We start from the raw sequence: 18,909 nt of genomic DNA, 5'->3' as shown, positions 1-18,909 counted from the left end.
TGAAACAGGCAGGAATGGAAATGCTGGGAGTGATACGTGGGGTGGCGTGGGGATTCACTCTGCTGAACTCTTGGCTTCCCAGAAACACTCCTGGAAATGTTCTGGTTTAATCATTACACCCACGGCTCTCACTCTGCACATTCTTTCTCTTGGGGAAACTGGGCAGACAACACCCAAAGCAAGAGAAAGGGTGTCACAGGAGGAAGAAGAAACCTAAAATGAAACAAAAAAGAAACAGACAAAGCAACAGGTCCACACAAGGAAGGCAAAGACAAGTCAGGAAGCGTGTTTAATTGGCGTGACAAGGACGACATACAACGAGAGCACAAGAGGAGGCCTGGGCATGCTACGTGGCCCCTGTCCACCCCAGGGCCTGCCCCTCCCCCAGAGACACACACCAGCAGATTCAGACAGGACAACACCCCAAAAGAGGCTCAGAGGGATTGGGAAGGCAAACAAAGAAAATCACCACCCAGGAAACATTGTTTTTTTTTTTTTTTTTTGGTAAGAGTTGCCCAAATTCCTTTCCAAAGCTGCAGGCTCTGGTGGGGGGGAAGGGCACCATGACAATTCAGACTCCCACTGGCCTTTCACCTCGGCCGAGGCGCTGATGATTCCGCTCATGTCTGCTCCCCACAATGGCCCTGTGACATGGGCTGAGCAGAGACTCACTCCCATCTGACAGATGGAGAAACTGAGTCCCAGTGAGAAGTGACTTGCCCAGAGTCCCGGAGAAAGCTGGTCACTGAGTCAGACTGGGAGCCTGTGGCCCTCCCTGGGGCCATGGGTCAAGGCAAAGACACAGGGAAAACAGAAATGTACAGCCTGGGCAGGGGGCAGTGGGCGTGGAGGTGGAGGGGATTCTGCGTTTGTCCCAATCATGGGGAGCAGACAAAGCCTGAGAGGCCTAGATGCCAAGACAGAAGATGGGACCAGCTGTGTATTCAACAAAAGCCTTTTATTCATTCAAAAATCAACCATTGGGTTTATTCCGCAGATATTAAAAAAGGTCGGGGGGCAAGGCTTCCCATTACAGTGCCCTTATGCTGATTCACTTTCTATCTCTGGGGTAGACCTAGAAGAAGGGCGTCTGGGAGACATGCTGCCAATAAGGTGGGGCTAGAAGCCCAGGGCCTGGATGAGATCATAGCCCCCCCCCTCGCCTCCCCATCTGCGGCCTCCCTCTCAAATCGCCTATTTGTCTGGTCAGGTCCCCCAAATGCCTTTACTGATCATCGCCACCAGGGGGCGCTCCCGCGTTCCCCTCAATTCCTTAGAAGCTGAAACCACGGGGAACCCGGTAGCTTTCCACTAGGTGAGCAGTGGGTCTTTCCCCAGGGAGAGGCTGCCTCTTCCCAGGGGGCCCAGGAACCCCACGCCCCAACCCCCTAAAGAAGAGACAGGGTCCCCGAAAGCCCAGATGCATCTTTCATCTAGGAAGTTGGCTGTCAAAATGAAAAGCATTTCAGGGGCAGAGGAGGACACACATCTGCCTTGACGTTATTCTAAATGTTGCCTGGTTAAATACTGGAAACTCATGACGTTCTCCTAAGTACCATCAACGCAGAGTGGGGAGCAGATTCTATGAGGAAGAGGCCAGGGCTGCTGCAGACGGACTGCCCGAGGCTGGCCCCTGCTCCTGGGCTCGGGAGCGAGGGATAAGAGCCTGGCTTCTGGCTGGTCTGGAAGCCCCAGAGAGCAGCAGTTGATGGGGCTGGGCCTCGGGTGGGAAACGGTGCTGGGGAGAGAGGCCCATGGGCTGCTCAGGGCTCTGCAGGTGCTGCAGCTAGAGGCCTGGTGAGAGGAGGGGACGGAACTGTCCCTGCCTGCAACCTCGGGCAAAAATGGCCAGTGTCCAGCACCCTGCCAGGAAGAAGCGTGGCCCTTCCAGCAGCTCTGGACTGTCTCTGGGCAAGGACCCAAGGTGTGCCTGGGGCATGGGTCCGCCTGCTAAGGTCAAAAGCCACGCGCGTAACTCCAAACCAAAAGGCCTAACGGTGAGGAGGTGGGAGGAAAGCCTTGCACACACATCTCCCTAGACTCCTAGGAATCAATGTCTCAGCTGGCGGGACCCACATGCTTAACCTTGGATAATTCTTAGCCACAAGCCCTTTCCCGTGATGCTCCAGGACAGGCTGCACAAAAGCTCCTGCCCACTGGACCAGAGAGGTAAATCGAGGCTCAGGTGGAGGCCAGAGAAATCTTTTGACCTGGGGAAAGGCCCCGCTCTCCCCATCTCCAGCCCCAAGCCACCAAGTTCACCTGCTGCCCTAGGGTCCTAGGTCAGAGCCAGGCTGAGGAACTGCAGGATTTGGTGGTGAGTACTGGGCCTCCTAGGCCAGTGGCCTGAGCAGGAAGGTGACCGCAGGGGCCTCAAAGAGCCCAAGCTTCAAAGTCACCCGTGAAAATGGAACTACTGCTCCTATCCCCGCAGGATCTGGGGGGCTTCCAGTGGAGGGAGAGGGCAGCCAAAGGGCTGGCAAATGCAAGGAGGGAGAGACAGGGGCTGGCCAAGCGGTCCAGCCTGCAGGAGCGGACACGCAAGTCCCACGCTGGCAGAGCCGCTCTCTGGCGGAGGGTCTGCTGTGAGAGTTAGGGTTAGCAGGAGAAGCTCTGGCCTCCTGGGAAAGTGCGAAGTGGACGCCAAGGGCAATTTAAAGTGGGGGCCGAGGGTCAGCTCCTCCCCTCCAGTGGCCGGGATAAGTCAGGAGGTGATAGACTGCTGACTTCGCAAAGAAGCAGCAGGGATTCTCGACTCCGGCCTTGCCCTAAACAGTCTGGGAGGCTGCTTTTCACCCAGAAGCCTTCCCTGGGTGAGGACTAGTTCTGGGCCTGAAAGATAGCTCAAGAGTCCAGGAGGAACCAGGAAGCTCTGTGGGGAGGGACAGGGTATGTCATCCAAACCCACACACCACGACCAGTGGCTGCTGTGTCCCTGAAGACTGTGCTGAGACAAATAGTGACTCAGACAGTCCCCGTGTCTGCTGGGGTCTGTAAACTTAGCCACAGACCGCAGAATCACCAACTGCAGGAAACCCAAGCTTAGAATTAGACAGCATCAGCACGAAGGGAAGCCTTCGGATCCCCCAGCCCAGGCCTCCCGGCTCTGCAGCAGGGGGAGCTGGGGCCCACAATCACGGAGCAAGAGCCAGCCTCAGGATCCTGCCTTCTGGTCCAAGGTCATCTGACTTTCCTGGTGACAGTTGTGGGCCTGCCCTGTCTCAGTGGCAGGCAGAGCTAGAAGCTTCCTGTGAGCACATGTGGGCCACAGCCCAAGAAGCTACCTGAATGGGATTGCCTGTGGCCCTTCTCTCTCCGCCTCTCCCTTCCGGCCTTTCAGCTAAAAGAGAGAAAGATACTGTGGTCCGCTGGACAAGGCAGGCAGGAAGGCAGGAAAGCAGGGTGAGCGGCTACTCTCAAAACCCACCAAGGAGGGAGACACAGACTTTACATCTGCTCACTCCTTCCTCCTTCTCTCCTTAGGTTCTCGGTCCACCCCTGCCCCTTCCTGGCTCCCAGTCTCAGCACAAGCCTCGCCGCTCTCCATGGCGCTGCGAACACCAAAGCAAGAACTGAGAAACCGGAAGATGTCCCTTGTTTGTCCTCAGAAAAGAGGTTATGGACCCAGAGGAGGATACAGGAGCGAGAGATGTGTGAACTGGGAACAGAGAAAAGAGATCCAGGAGGGAGGCATTCGAGCTGGAGGGAACAGTGCATTAGCCATTTAAGAAGCCCACCTTTCCCCTCTCCATCGAGCACAGTATCTGAAAAAAAAAAAAAAAAAAAAAAAGATTTTTGGCGTCTTGGCCGCTGCAGGCCACCATCATCCCAAGCGCCTGGGAAGGTGGGCGAGGGCGTGCACGTGTAAACGGTGGGCCCCGCATCCCTGGGAGCGTCAGACACACGAGGCAGCAGCAACAGTTACCAACCAATAAATAAAAGGTATCAATTATATATGTATATAAAAAAAAAAACCTCACTTTCCCCACAAAAAGCACAATACTGTTATCACAAAAAAATCATCAACATTGTAATTAATCATCCTAGCCGCGCAGGTGGTCTTGCTGCTGGAGGATGGGGCGCCAAATCACGATGGGCAGGCAGCCCCCCCACCCCCCGACCCCCCGTGGCCGAGGCCGTGACTTCCGTGGCCTCTCCCGCTGACAAGGTCAAGGCAGGAGGCAGAGTTCTTTGACGTCCCCGAGGCCTTCTCCCCATCTGTCAGTCTGAATCTTCTAGGACAGAAGGTAGTTGTTTTTTTTTTTTTTTTCTTTTTCAATGTCTGTTTGAAATAAAGAACAAAAGCACACACGCAGGAGAGCAGGAGGGACCGAGAGGCCGCCTGCAAAGCAGCCGAGTCCTTGGTTTTGCAGAGGGCTGGAGCCTTTTCCCATCCGTACTGTCGCTTTCTAGACAAGCAGAAGTTGGTGGCAATTGGAGCCGGTGGCTTCAGGCGGCAGGTGGGTGCGGGGCGGGTGGAGGAGAGCCGGGCCTCACGGTTCCAGGGCAGCCCGGCGGGGCGTGGATGCGGAGAAAGGCTGGGTGGACACAGGAGGGTGGTGGTGTCGGGGCGGAGGTGGCCTCATGGCACGGGAGGAGGTGAGTGGTTCCCAGGCATCTGGAAGACACAGGGAGGCGGGGCGGGTTCAGAGCTGGCTGCCAGGGACACAGAGCAGGCGACAGTCAACTAGAGGACCAGGTGGCATTATATGTCACAAGTCCTAAAAATGTGCATGCCCTCCGATCCACACATTTGGCGCTTAGTATTTATCCTTAAGAAATAAATGTTTATGGGGGGTGGGGGAGGGAAGGACTGGGAGTTTGGGGTTAGTAGATGCAAATTATTACATATAGAATGGATAAACAACAAGGTCCTACTGTATAGCCCAGGGAACTATACTCAATATCCTGGGATAAACCATAATGGAAAAGAATATGAAAAAGAATGTATATAAAAAGAAATATGTATCTGAATCACTTTGCTGTACAGCAGAAATTAACACGACGTTGTAAATCAACTATACTTCAATAAAAAATAAGTTAAAAAGAAAGAAATAAATGTTTATGACAGTATCATCTGTAATAGCAAAATTAAAAGGAAGGGAGCAAACTCAGTGTCCACTATCAGGGGACAGGTTGGATAAATAAGGACAGAACCCCAGGATAAAAAAGTTTGCAACCACTAAGAACAATGTGTGCAATGGCCAATAATCACATGAAAAGATGCTCAACAGAATTAGTCATCAGGGAAACACAAATCAAAACCACAATGAGACACCACTTCACACCCACTAGGATAAAACCTGAAACTAACAAGTGTTGGTGAGGGTGTGAAGAAATTGGAACCCTCGACCATGGCTGGTAGGAATATAAAATGACACAGCTACTGTGGAAAAGTTTGGCAGTTCCTCAAAAAATTAAACTTAGTTACTATATGACCCAGCAATTGCACCCCAGGGATGTACTCTAAAAACTGGAAAATAGGTACTCAAATCCATGGACACCAATGTTCATAGCACCATAATTCACAATTGCCAAAAGGTGGAAATGACCCAGATGTCCATCAATGGATGAATGGATAAAAAAATGTGATCTAACCACACAATGGAATACTATTCAGCCATGCAAACGAAAGAAGTACTGGTACATGCCCCAACACAGATGAAACTTGACCACATGATGCTAAGTGAAAGAACCAGACATAAAAGGTCACATAGTAAATGATTCCACTTATATGAAACATCCAGAATAGAGACAGAAAGCAAAGTATGGTTGCCAGAGGCTCAGTGAGGGGTGGGGGTGGGGGAGAAACTGCTTAAGGGATATGGAGTTTTATTTTGGAGTGAGGCAAAAGTTCTAGAATGTACTAAATGCCACTGAATTGTTCACTTTAAGATAGTTAATTTTATGTTATGTGAATTTCACCTCAATACATTTTTTTTAAAAAGCAGCAGCCTGGCGGACAGTTATGTCTGTTACTGTCTGTGCCATCCAAAGATCCTTCCCATAACCTGCTCCAGCCCTGTGTTTAAATCGCACGTCCCCACTCCCCACTGCACAGGTGTAGGTGTCTGATCCAAAGGGGTCATTTTCCTGTTTTGGGGAGATGACTTAAAAACATTATCTGGGCCAATCCGAAGCTATGTGGAGGTGGCCCTGGGGGAGCAGGAAGGACCTGCAGGACCAGAACTGGGGGGGCCATTGTGGTGCAGGTGCCGAGGGAGAGAGAGTAAGGAGCAACCACCCCAGAGAAAGGCCAGAGCACCCAAGGGAGAGGCCTGGGTCCTCTCAGCCTTCCAGGTCCCCTGCCAGCCCCTGGAGGTTCAGCTGGGTCTCCAATCACATGCTTTGCCTTCCGCGGTGATCTGTGACCTGCATTATTGTATCTGCTAGTTAAGGGAATTCCCTGGCGGTCCAGTGGTTAGGACTCCAAGCTCTCACTGCCAAGGCCTGGGGTTCGATCCATGGTTGGGGAACTAAAATCCCATAAGCTGTGCGGCGTGGCCAAAAAAAATGTAAAAAAAAGAACTGCAAACATGATGAAACTCACCAAATGCATTTAAATCCCTAAATTCATAGTTACACATATATTTTTTAAAAACTTCATTGGTCACCTCTAAGGATTTTAGAAATCCAACTTGTTTTGAAAACTGATAAAGAATCAAGTATCCATCATGCCTTCCCTATGAAAACCAAGCCTCAGGGTAACCAACGAGTGGATGAGGGGAAGTTTCCCTTTGTAAAATTAATCTAGCCAATGATGAAGAAGGAAAGACAACTTTAGGACGTCACCATTTTGCACCATGTAATGAATGAATGGACAGAGGTGGCGATCAGCAACAGCTGCTGATGTCACCGAGGTCATGTACACCTGCCAGACACACACAACCCCACTCATGAGGTGTTCTCGCCCAAAGTGGACCAAACCCAATGCCAAGCCAGGCTGCAGATCTAACTGCCATTTCCAGGAAGAACAACAAAGAGGAGAGCCTGTTAACAGCACCATGGGGCACTGTACAGAATGCTCTGCTCAGCAAATAGCAAGAAGGAAAAGGGAAGGGGGAAAACTTAGAGACTAAAATAAACGTAGACCTATCAACCAGTTGCTATCTATGGACTTTATTCAGATTCCAATAAACAAAGTGAAAAAAATTGTGAGACAACAGGAAAGTGGAATATAAGTGCTGATGAGAGCATATTAAGGAATTATTGATTTTTTGGGTATTATGGATTTTTTAAAGAATCGTTATCTTTTAGAAATACATTTTGAAATATTTATGTATGAAATGATAATGATGTCTTGAATTTGCTTCAAAACAACCCAGTGTTGGGGGCGTGTGTGGGAGGGTATAGATGGTACAAGATTGCTGTGAATTGGTGATTCTGAAGCTGGGAGATGGGTACACGGAGTTACATATTCTCTCTACTATTGCATGAGAATGTTTCCATAATAAAAATTGTTTTAATTCACTCTCAAATTTCCAACAACCTAAGTGCCCCACACCATAAGACTGGTTAAAGTGTGGTCCAGCCATAAACGGAATACTATGCAGCTATTAAAAATGATGATCTCGAGCAACATTTAGTGACGCAAAAAATATGCATGATCTCAGTTCCTGAATAATTCAGTGAATTATATAACGGTAATTTATCTAAGAATTATGATCCATCAGGAATCTGAGAAGGCAAATAAATCACAAAAACAATGGAACACAAATTGGATATAATTACTATCAGGCAGGATCTAGGAAGGCCTGAGAAAAACGGTATGGCAATTTTCGGGAAGAGCTATAGAAAAGTGGATCTTGTCACCCTGAAAAACTTGTCATGGAAATAAAGTTACATCATGTTGGCCGACATGTTGCTGGTGAGGGTAAGATATATGTCTACATAAATTGTGTTAAGGAAAGCCAGTGTAGAGAAAACCATAATTCAAAAAGAGTCATGTACCAAAATGTTCACTGCAGCTCTATTTACAATAGCCAGGACATGGAAGCAACCTAAGTGTCCATGGATAAAGAAGATGTGGCACATATATACAATGGAATATTACTCAGCCATAAAAAGAAATGAAATTGAGTTATTTGTAATGAGGTGGATGGAATTAAGAGTCTGTCATACAGAGTGAAGTAAGTCAGAAAGAGAAAAACAAATACAGTATGCTAACACATATATATGGAATCTAAGGGAAAAAAAAAAAAAGGTCATGAAGAACCTAGTGGCAAGACGGGAATAAAGACACAGACCTACTAGAGAATGGACTTGAGGATATGCGGAGGAGGAAGGGTAAGCTGGGACAAAGTTAGAGAGTGGCATGGACATATATACACTACCAAACGTAAAATAGATAGCTAGCAGGAAGCAACCGCATAGCACAGGGAGATCAGCTCGGTGCTTTGTGACCACCTGGAGGGGTGGGATGGGGAGGGGTGGGAGGGAGGGAGATGCAAGAGGGAAGAGATGTGGGAACATATGTATATGTATAACTGATTCACTTTGTTATAAAGCAGAAACTAACACACCATTGTAAAGCAATTATACTCCAATAAAGATGTTAAAAAAAAAAAAAAAAAAGAACGCCAGTGTAGCCATCCTTCACACAACAGGATGTGAAGCCAAGTTGGGTAAAACACATTAAAAATCTCTTTTCTTAGTGTTGAGTCTCCAAAAGAAAAAATAAATGCTTCCTACAAGTTGTTCCTTTAAAAAAAAAACAAAAAACACAGCCAACAGCATATGGTTATGAACTCGTTGTTGAGGAAATATATATACACATATATTCATAGAAAACTGTAAGACAAAAACAAATAGGGTAATTCAAAAAGAATCACACACTTTAAAGAAATTAATTACACCGTACAACTTTTCCTTGGGGGGATACAGCAAGAACTTATGTTTGCACCATTTTTCCACGGCCTGGAGGAAATAAAGCAGCTGTTATATGATAGTTGCCAATGAGGCCACTGGTGGTAATTCACAAAAGGGGGACTCTGAAAAATCAGACAACAGATCAGTATGCACTGTGGGACCCAGAGCTGCATACTGAACATTTTTAAGATTATAGAAATAACTCTCGGGCTTCCCTGGTGGCGCAGTGGTTAAGAATCTGCCTGCCAATGCAGGGGACACGGGTTTGAGCCCTGGTCTGGGAAGATCCCACATGCCGCAGAGCAACTAAGCCCGTGAGACACAACTACTGAGCCTGCGCGTCTGGAGGCTGTGCTCCGCAACGGGAGAAGCCGCGACAGTGAGAGGCCCATGCACTGCGATGAAGAGTGGCCCCCGCTCGCCACAACTGGAGAAGGCCCTCGCGCAGAAACGAAGACCCAACACAGCCAAAAATAAATAAATTAATTAATTAATTTAAAAAAAAAAGAGTTTAAAAAAAAGAAATAACTGTCACAGTTCCTTTATAAATTGGTTTGATTATATGTTCCTATGTGACCTAGTTACTGAGTATTAAGTTTTTGTTAAGTGTTCAATTCTTTCTGAATCATTCTGGACACAAAATGTTCACAGTGGTTATTTCTGGGTTATATATGAAGGGTTTTTTTCAATAAACTTTTTTATGGAGGTTTTCTTTTTAAACATATTTTCTAACGTCTCTTCAATGAAAACGGATGTCTTGTGCAAAAATATAAGAATATTAGAAGCTTCAAAACAGGCTTCCTAAACAAAATATCAGCAAATCAAATCTGATGATACATAAAAGCACATCATGGGTGGCTTAGCATTCAAAAATCAATCGGGGGCTTCCCTGGTGGCGCAGTGGTTAAGAATCTGCCTGCCAATGCAGAGGACACGGGTTCGAGCCCTGGTCTGGGAAGATCCCACATGCCGCGGAGCGACTAAGCCCGTGAGCCACAACCACTGAGCCTGCGCGTCTGGAGCCTGTGCTCCGCAACAAGAGAGGCTGCGATAGTGAGAGGCCCGCGCACCGCGATGAAGAGTGGCCCCTGCTCGCCGCAACTAGCAAGAGCCCTCGCACAGAAACGAAGACCCAACACAGCCAAAAAATAAATATAAATAAATAAAAAAATTAATTAATTAAAAAAAAAATCAATCGGTGTAAGTCAGAATGGCTATCATCAAAAAATCCAGAAACAGGGGCTTCCCTGGTGGCGCGGTGGTTGAGAATCTGCCTGCCAGTGCAGGGGACACGGGTTCGATCCCTGATCCGGGAAGATCCCACATGCCGCAGAGCAACTAAGCCTGTGCGCCACAACTACTGAGCCTGCACTCTAGAGCCCGTGAGCCACAACTATTGAGCCCACGTGCCACAACTACTGAAGCCGCGCGCCTAGAGCCCGTGCTCCACAGTGAAAGAAGCCACTGCAATGAGAAGCCCACGCACTGCAATTAAGACCCAACACAGCCTAAAAAAAAAAAAAAAAAAAATCCACAAACAGTAAATGCTGGAGAGGGTGTGAAGAGAAGAGAACCCTCCTACACTGTTGGTGGGAATGTAAATTGGTGCAGCCACTATGGAGAACAGTATGAAGGTTCCTTTAAAAACTAAAAATAGAGCTACCATATGATCCTGCAATCCCATTCCTGAGCATATATCCAGAGAAAAACATGGTTCGAAAGGCTCATGCACCCCAGTGTTCACTGCAGTTTTGTTTACGATAGCCAAGACATGGAAACAACCTAAATGTCCATCGACAGAGAATGGGTAAAGAAGATGTGGTACATATATACAATGGAATATTATTCAGCCTTTAAAAAGAATGGAATAGGCATAGGAGGGAGGCTGGGGAGATCAAGAGAGGAAGGCGGGAGGAGCCATCCAGGAGGAGTGGGAGAGGAGCGGAGGGCGATTGCCCCGCCCACTCAGGCCGGGGAGACTGCTGAGCTCCCAGGCCAGTCCCCTGCCCTCCAAGGCCCCCTCCAGGCCATGTGGGTCCTTGGGGGCATAGGAAGGAGGCCAGGGGGAGAATAGGAGAGGCACGTGGGAGGGGCCTTCTGGGAGGAGAGGGAGAGGAGCAGAGGGTGATTGCCCCACCCACTCGAGCCCAGGAAGCCTGCTGGGCTCCCAGGTGAGGTCCCCTGCCCTCTGAGACCAGGGGTGGGGGGCACGCCTGGGCCCCTTCTGTTCCTTGAGCCCAAGTTCCACCCCCCTACAGCCCCCAGGGCCTTTTCCAGATCCTGAACATTGGCCCCACCCACCACCCAAACCTCGCCTTTGTTTAGGCCCCACCATCCACAGCTAAGGCCTTCCCCCCCCTTTTTTCTTTTTTTTTCTTCTTTTCCCTCCTCCTCTTTTTTACTATTGTGGTACTGATGTACCTTCCAGTTGTTGATTCATCTATATTTTTATTTTCATATTCTTCCTAACATATCTGTTAGTTTCCTAGTCTAATTTTATTTTTTACTTTGTTATTGTTGTGGGGTTATTTTTGCCACCCCAGGCAGCTTGCAGGACCTTGGTTCACAAGCCCGGGTCGGCTGAAGCTCCTGCGGTGGGAGCTCCAAGTCCGAACCACTAGACTAACAGAGAACCTCAGACCCCAGGGACTATTCATCGGAGTGAGGTCTCACAGAGTTCCTCATCTCAGCACCAAGACCCAGCTCTACCCAATAGCCTACAAACCCCAGTGTTAAAAGCCTCAGGCCAAACAACCAGTAAGACAGGAACACAATCCCACTCAATAAAAAACAAAAAAAAATGAGATGGCAAAAAAATATGTCACAGATGGAGGAGCAAGGTAAAAATCTACAAGACCAAATAAATGAAGAGGAAATAGGCAATCTACCTGAAAAAGAATTCAGAGTAATGATAGTAAAGATGATCCAGAATCTCGGAAACAGAATGGAGGCACAGATTGAGAAAATACAAGAAATGTTTAACAAAGAACTAGAAGAACTAAAGAACAAACAAACAGAGATGAACAACACAATAACTGAAATGAAAAATACACTAGAAGGAATCAATTACAGAATAACTGAGGCAGAGGAACGAATAAGTGAGCTGGAAGACAAAATGGTGGAAATAACTGCTGAGGAGCAGAATAAAGAAAAAAGAATGAAAAGAATGGAAGACAATCTCAGAGACCTCTGGGACAACACTAAATGCACCAACATTCGAATTATAGGGGTCCCAGAAGAAGAAGAGAAAAAGAAAGGGTCTGAGAAAATATTTGAAGAGATTATAGTTGAAAAATTCCCTAAGATGGGAAAGGAAACAGTCACCCAAGTCCAGGAAGCACAGAGAGTCCCATACAGGATAAAACCTAGGAAAAACACACCAAGACACATATTAATCAAACTAACAAAAATTAAATTCAAAGAAAAGCAGCAAGGGAAAAACAAAAAATAACATACAAAGGAACCCCCATAAAGTTACCAGCTGATTTTTCAGCAGAAACTCTGCAGGCCAGAAGGGAGTGGCAGGATATACTTAAAGTGATGAAAGGTAAAAACCTACAACCAAGATTACTCTACCCAGCAAGGATCTCATTCAGATTCGGTGGAGAAGACAAAAGCTTTTCAGACAAGCAAAAGCTAAGAGAATTCAGCACCACCAAACCAGCTTTACAACAAATGCTAAAGAAACTTCTCTAAGCGGGAAACACAAGAGAAGAAAAAGACCCACAAAAACAAACCCAAAACAATTAAGAAAATGGTAATAGGAACATACATATCAATAATAACCTTGAATGTAAATGGATTAAATGCCATAACCAAAAGACACAGACTGGCTGAATGGATACAAAAACAAGACCCATATATATGCTGTCTACAAGAGACCCACTTCAGACCTAGGGACACATACAGACTGAAAGTGAAGGGATGGAAAAAGATATTCCATGCAAATGGAAATCAAAAGAAAGCTGGAGGGGCTTCCCTGGTGGCACCCTGGTTAAGAATCTGCCTGCCAATGTAGGGGACAGGGGTTCGAGCCCTGGTCTGGGAAGATCCCACATGCCGCGGAACAACTAAGCCCGTGTGCCACAACTACTGCGCCTGCACTCTAGAGCCCATGAGCCACAACTACGGAAGCCAGCAAGCCATAACTACTGAAGCCTGTGTGCCTAGAGCCCGTGCTCCACAACAAGAGAAGCCACTGCAATGAGAAGCCCACATACCGCAACAAAGAGTAGCCCCCGCTCGCCGCAACTAGAGAAAGCCCACACACATCTATGAAGACTCAATGCAGCCAAAAAAAAAAAAAAAAAATTGATAAACCCTTAGCCAGACTCATCAAGAAAAAAAGGGAGAAGATGCAAGTCAATAAAATTAGAAATGAAAAAGGAGAAATCACAACTGACACTGCAGAAGTACAAAGGATTATAAGAGACTACTACAAACAACTATATGCCAATAAAATGGACAACCACGAAGAAATGGACAAATTCTTGGAAAGGTACAACTTTCCAACACTGAACCAGGAAGAATTAGAAAATATAAACAGACCTATCACAAGTAATGAAATTGAAACCGTAATTAAAAATCTTCCAACAAACAAAAGTCCAAGACCAGACGGCTTCACAGGTGAATTCTATCAAACATTTAGAGAAGAGCTAACACTGATCCTTCTAAAACTCTTCCAAAAAATTGCAGAGGGAGAAACACTCCCAAATTCATTCTATGAAGCCACCATCACCCTGATACTAAAACCAGAAAAAGATATCACAAAAAAAGAAAATTATAGACCAATATCACTGATGAACCTAGATGCAAAATTCCTGAACAAAATACTAGCAAACAGAATCCAACAACACATTAAAAGGATCATACACCATGATCAAGTGGGATTTATCCCAGGATGCAAGGATTCTTCAATATATGTAAATCAATCAATGTGATACACCACATTAACAAATTAAGGAATAAAAACCATATGATCATCTCAATAGATGCAGAAAAAGCTTTTAACAAAATTCAACACCGATTTATAAAAATTCTCCAGAAAATGGGAATAGAGGGAACCTACCTCAACACAATAAAGGCCATATATGACAAACCCACAGCAAGCATCATACTCAATGGTGAAAAACTGAAAGTATACCCACTAAGATCAGGAACAAGACAAGGATGTCCACTCTTGCCACTCTTATTCAACATAGTTTTGGAAGTCCTAGCCACAGCAATCAGGAAGAAAAAGAAATAAAAGGAATACAAGTTGGAAAAGAAGAAGTAAAACTGTCACTGTTTGCCAATGACATGATACTATACATAGAAAATCCTAAAGATGCCACCAGAAAACTACTAGAACTAATCAATGAATTTGGTAAGGTCGCAGGATACAAAATTAATGCACAGAAATCTCTGGCATTCCTATACACCAACAACGAAAAATCAGAAAGAGAGATTAAGGAAACACTCCCATTTACCATTGCAACAAAAAGAATAAAATACCTAGGAATAAACCTGCCTAAGGAGGCAAAAGACTTGTACTCAGAAAACTACAAAACACTGATGAAAGAAATCAAAGATGACATAAACAGATAGAGAAATACACCATGTTCTTGGATTGGAAGAATCAATATTGTGAAAATGACTTCACTACCCAAAGCAATCTACAGATTCAATGCAATCCCTATCAAACTACCAATGGCATTCTTCACAGAATTAGAACAAAAAATTTTACAATTTGTATGGAAACACAAAAGACCCCAAATAGCCAAAGCAATCTTGAGAAAGAAAAATGGAGTTGGAGGAATCAGGCTCCCTGACTTCAAACTATACCACAAAGCTACAGTAATCAAGACAGTATGGTACTGGTACAAAAACAGAAATATAGATCAATGGTACAAGATAGAATGCCCAGAGATACGCCCCGCACGTATGGGCACCTAATTTACGACAAAGGAGGCAAGAACACTCAGTGGGAAAAAGGCAGCCTCTTCAATAAGTGGTGCTGGGAAAACTGGACAGCTACATGTAAAAGAATGAAATTAGAACACTACCTAACATCGTACACAAAAATAAACTCCAAATGTATTAAAGACTTAAATGTAAGACCAGACACTATAAAACTCTTAGAGGAAAACATAGGAAAAAACACTGACATAAACCACAGCAAGATCTTTTTTGACCCACCTCCTAGAGTAATGGAAATAAAAACAAAAATAAACAGGGGCTTCCCTGGTGGCGCAGTGGTTGAGAATCTGCCTGCCAATGCAGGGGACACGGGTTCGAGCCCTGGTCTGGGAAGATCCCACATGCCATGGAGCAACTAGGCCTGTAAGCCACAACTACTGAGCCTGCGCGTCTGGAGCCTGTGCTCCGCCACAAGAGAGGCCGCGATAGTGAGAGGCCCGCGCACCGCGATGAAGAGTGGTCCCCGCTCGCCACAACTAGAGAAAGCCCTGGCGCAGAAACAAAGACCCAATACAGCCAAAAATAATAAATAAATAAATAAATTAAAAAAAATAAACAAATGGGACTTAATTAAACTTAAAAGCTTTTGCACAGCAAAGGAAACCATAAACAAGACGAAAAGACAACCCTCAGAATGGGAGAAAATATTTGCAAATGAAACAACAGACAAAGGATTAATCTCCAAAATATACAAACAGCTCATGGAGCTCAATATCAAAAAACAAACAATCCAGTTAAAAAATGGGCAGAAGACCTAAATAGACATTTCACCAAGGAAGACATACAGATGGCCAAGAGGCACATGAAAAGATGCTCAACGTCACTAATTATTAGATAAATGCAAGTCAAAACTACAATGAGGTATCACCTCACGCTGGTCAGAATGGCCATTTTCAAAATATCTAGAAACAAATAAATGCTGGAAAGGGTGTGGTGAAAGGGAACCCTCCTGCACTGTTGGTGGGAATGTAAACTGATACAACCACTATGGAAAACAGTATGGAGGTTCCTTAAGAAACTAAAAATAGAACTACCATATGACCCAGCAATCCCACTACTGGGCATATACCCTGAGAACACCATAATTCAAAAAGAGACATGTACCACAATGTTCACTGCAGCACTATTTACAATAGCCAGGACATGGAACCAACCTGAATGTCCACTGACAGATGAATGGATAAGAAGATGTGGCACATATATACAATGGAATATTACTCAGTCATAAAAAGAAATGAAATTGAGTTATTTGCAGTGAGGTGGATGGACCTAGAGTCTGTCGTACAGAGTGAAGTAAGTCAGAAGGAGAAAAACAAATACCGTTTGCTAACACATATATATGAAATGTAAAAAAAAAAAAAAAAAAAAATGGTACTGATGAACCTAGTTGCAGGGCGGGAATAAAGAGGTAGACATAGAAAATGGACTTGAGGACATGGGATTGGAGGGTGAAGCTGGGGTGAAGTGAGGTTACCATCGACATATATACACTACAGAATGTAAAATAGTTGGCTGGTGGGAAGCAGCAGCATAGCACAGGGAGATTGGCTCAGTGCTTTGCGATGACCTAGAGGGGTGGGATAGGGAGGATGGGAGGGAGGCTCAAGAGGGAGGGGATATGGGGACATGTGTATGCATATGGCTGATTCACTTTGTTGTGCAACATCAACTAACACAGTATTGCGAAGCAATTATACTGCAATAAAGATCTATTAAAAAAATTTTTTTTTAAATGGATAAGCAACAAGGACCTACTGTATAGCACAGGGAACTCTGCTCAATATTATGTAACAACCTAAATGGGAAAATAATTTGAAAAAGAGTAGAAAAAAAAAGGTAGTGTATTTAAGTGGACAGGAATCCATGGATGATCCATAAAATGTATTCACACACACACACACGCACACACACACACACACAAAATCAATCAGTGTAATTCATCATATTGACAACAAAAAAGAGAGAAAAGTCATATGAGCATCTTGATAAATGCAGAAAATTTTGATAAAGTTCAATACCACTCATGATTTTTTTTAAAAAAACAAATAACTCCTACCAAACTAAAAAAGAAGGAAACTTTCTAAATCTGCTAAACTCTATCTACAAAGGATCTATAACAAGCATCGTAACTAATGGTGAATTATTGAAAGCTTTCCCCCAAGACTGAGAATGAGACAAGAATGTTCACCGTCACTACTCTTATGTGACTGGAGGGCCCAACCAGTGCGAGGAAGCAGGAAAAAGGAAAAAAAGGCAGAGGGATAGGAAAGGAAGAAATAGAATGCAGACAATCCCAAAGAAACTAAGGCAGACTCCTAGATTTAATAAATGAAGTTAGCAGGACCATGGATATATGATCAATAAACAAAAGTCAACTGAATTTCTATAAATCAGAAACAAACAGAAAATACAATTTTAAAATTACTGTTTAAAACACCATCAAAAACATCAAATACTTAGGAATAAATCAACTAAAAGATGTGAAAGACCTTTTAGCTAAAAACAGCAAAATGTTATAGAGAAAAAAAATTTAAAGACCTTAACACAGAGAGAGATATACCATCTTCATGGATTGGAAGACTCAACATTATAAAGATGCCAATTCTCCCCCAAATTGAACAGTAGACTCAACTCAATCCCAATCAAAATCCCAGCGTCTGTGTGTGTGTGTGTGTGTGTGTGTGTGTGTGTGTGTGTGTAGATATTTATAAGTAGATTCTAAAATTTGTATAGAAATAGCCTAAAGTAGCCAAGGCATTCTTAAAAAAGAAGTGATGGGATCTTGCTTCTCAAGATCAAGTTATAAAAAGACTGTGCTTTCATCTTGGGTTCTCCCTCTCCCTCCCTCCCAGAAAGCTTACCCTGGGGGAAGCCAGCCACCATGTTGTTAGGCAGCCCTGTGCAGAGGGTCACATGGTGAGGCCGCCAAACCAAATGAGTGAGCTTAGAAGTGGGTCACCCCTGGCCAAGCCTTCAGATGAGATTGCAGTCCTGGCCAACAGCTAATACAGAGGGGTTTCCCAGGACATGGGACTTTCAGCACTAAATCCAGGACAGTCCTGGGCAAACTGGGATGGTTGGCCACCCTCCTGACAGCTTGGCTGCATCCTCATGAGAGACCTTGAGCCAAAGGCACCCAACAAAGCTGTACCCAAACTCCTGATGTTTCTTCTTTTCAGCTGCTGTTTTGCGGTACTGCAGTGTGCAGCAACAGATAACTAAGACAGCACTGCACAAAAGGTGATGGTAAAACGGAGGACGCACATACGACAACGTGCCCAACTTCTGTGCTCATCAGTGAGATGCAAATTAAGATCACAACAAGCTATCATGACACGCCCGCCCAAACAGCTGAAATTTTAAAAGACAGAGAACACCCAGTGTTGGCAAGGATGTGGAGCAATGGGAGCTCTCATACACCACAAGTGGGAGTAGGAGATGGTACAACCATGTTGGAAAACTTCTGGAAGTATCTACTAAAGCTAAACATACACACATTCTATGTCCCAGCAATTCTACTCTTAGATCTATATCAACAGAATGCATCATCCGTCCACCAGGAGACACATACAAGAGTGTTTGTAAAAAAAAATGGTCAGAAGAACCTAGGGGCAAGACGGGAATAAAGACGCAGACCTACTAGAGAATGGACTTGAGGATACGGGAAGGGGGAAGGGTAAGCTGGGACAGAGTGAGAGAGTGGCATGGACATATATACACTACCAAACGTAAAACAGATAGCTAGTGGGAAGCAGCCGCATAGCACAGGGAGATCAGCTCAGTGCTCTGTGACCACCTAGAGGAGTGGGATGGGGAGGGTGGGAGGGAGGGAGATGCAAGAGGGAAGAGATATGGGGACATATGTATATGTATAGCTGATTCACTTTGTTATACAGCAGAAACTGACACAACATTGTAAAGCAATTATACTCTAATAAAGATGATAAAAAAAAAAGAGTGTTTGCAGCTGGACAGGACCATGGGGGTCAGTTCTCTGCCAGCAGCAGAGGCCTCTGTGGGCTATCATCCTGCATCCCGACTGGGCAAAAAAAGAAACCACGTTGGAGCTATTGATCAAGAGAG

The 18,909-nt window shown here is 45.1% G+C and overlaps 1 protein-coding gene across 1 annotated transcript in view; it reads right to left on the bottom strand.

Moving 5' to 3' along the window:
* Nucleotides 1-313: 313 nt before the first annotated feature.
* The window catches only part of NCS1 (neuronal calcium sensor 1), a 62,796-nt gene continuing 44,200 nt past the window's right edge, over nucleotides 314-18,909 (bottom strand). Inside the window, exon 8 of the mRNA XM_057548837.1 lies at nucleotides 314-4,618. The gene's annotated coding sequence lies outside the window, so the exon portion shown is untranslated. The remainder of the gene's footprint in view (nucleotides 4,619-18,909) is intronic.

The sequence above is a fragment of the Balaenoptera acutorostrata genome, chromosome 6 (genome assembly GCF_949987535.1).
Source record: "Balaenoptera acutorostrata chromosome 6, mBalAcu1.1, whole genome shotgun sequence".
NCBI lineage: Eukaryota > Metazoa > Chordata > Mammalia > Artiodactyla > Balaenopteridae > Balaenoptera > Balaenoptera acutorostrata.
The sequence above is the reverse complement of the archived record's forward strand: the minus strand, read 5'-3'. Positions and strand labels throughout refer to the sequence as shown.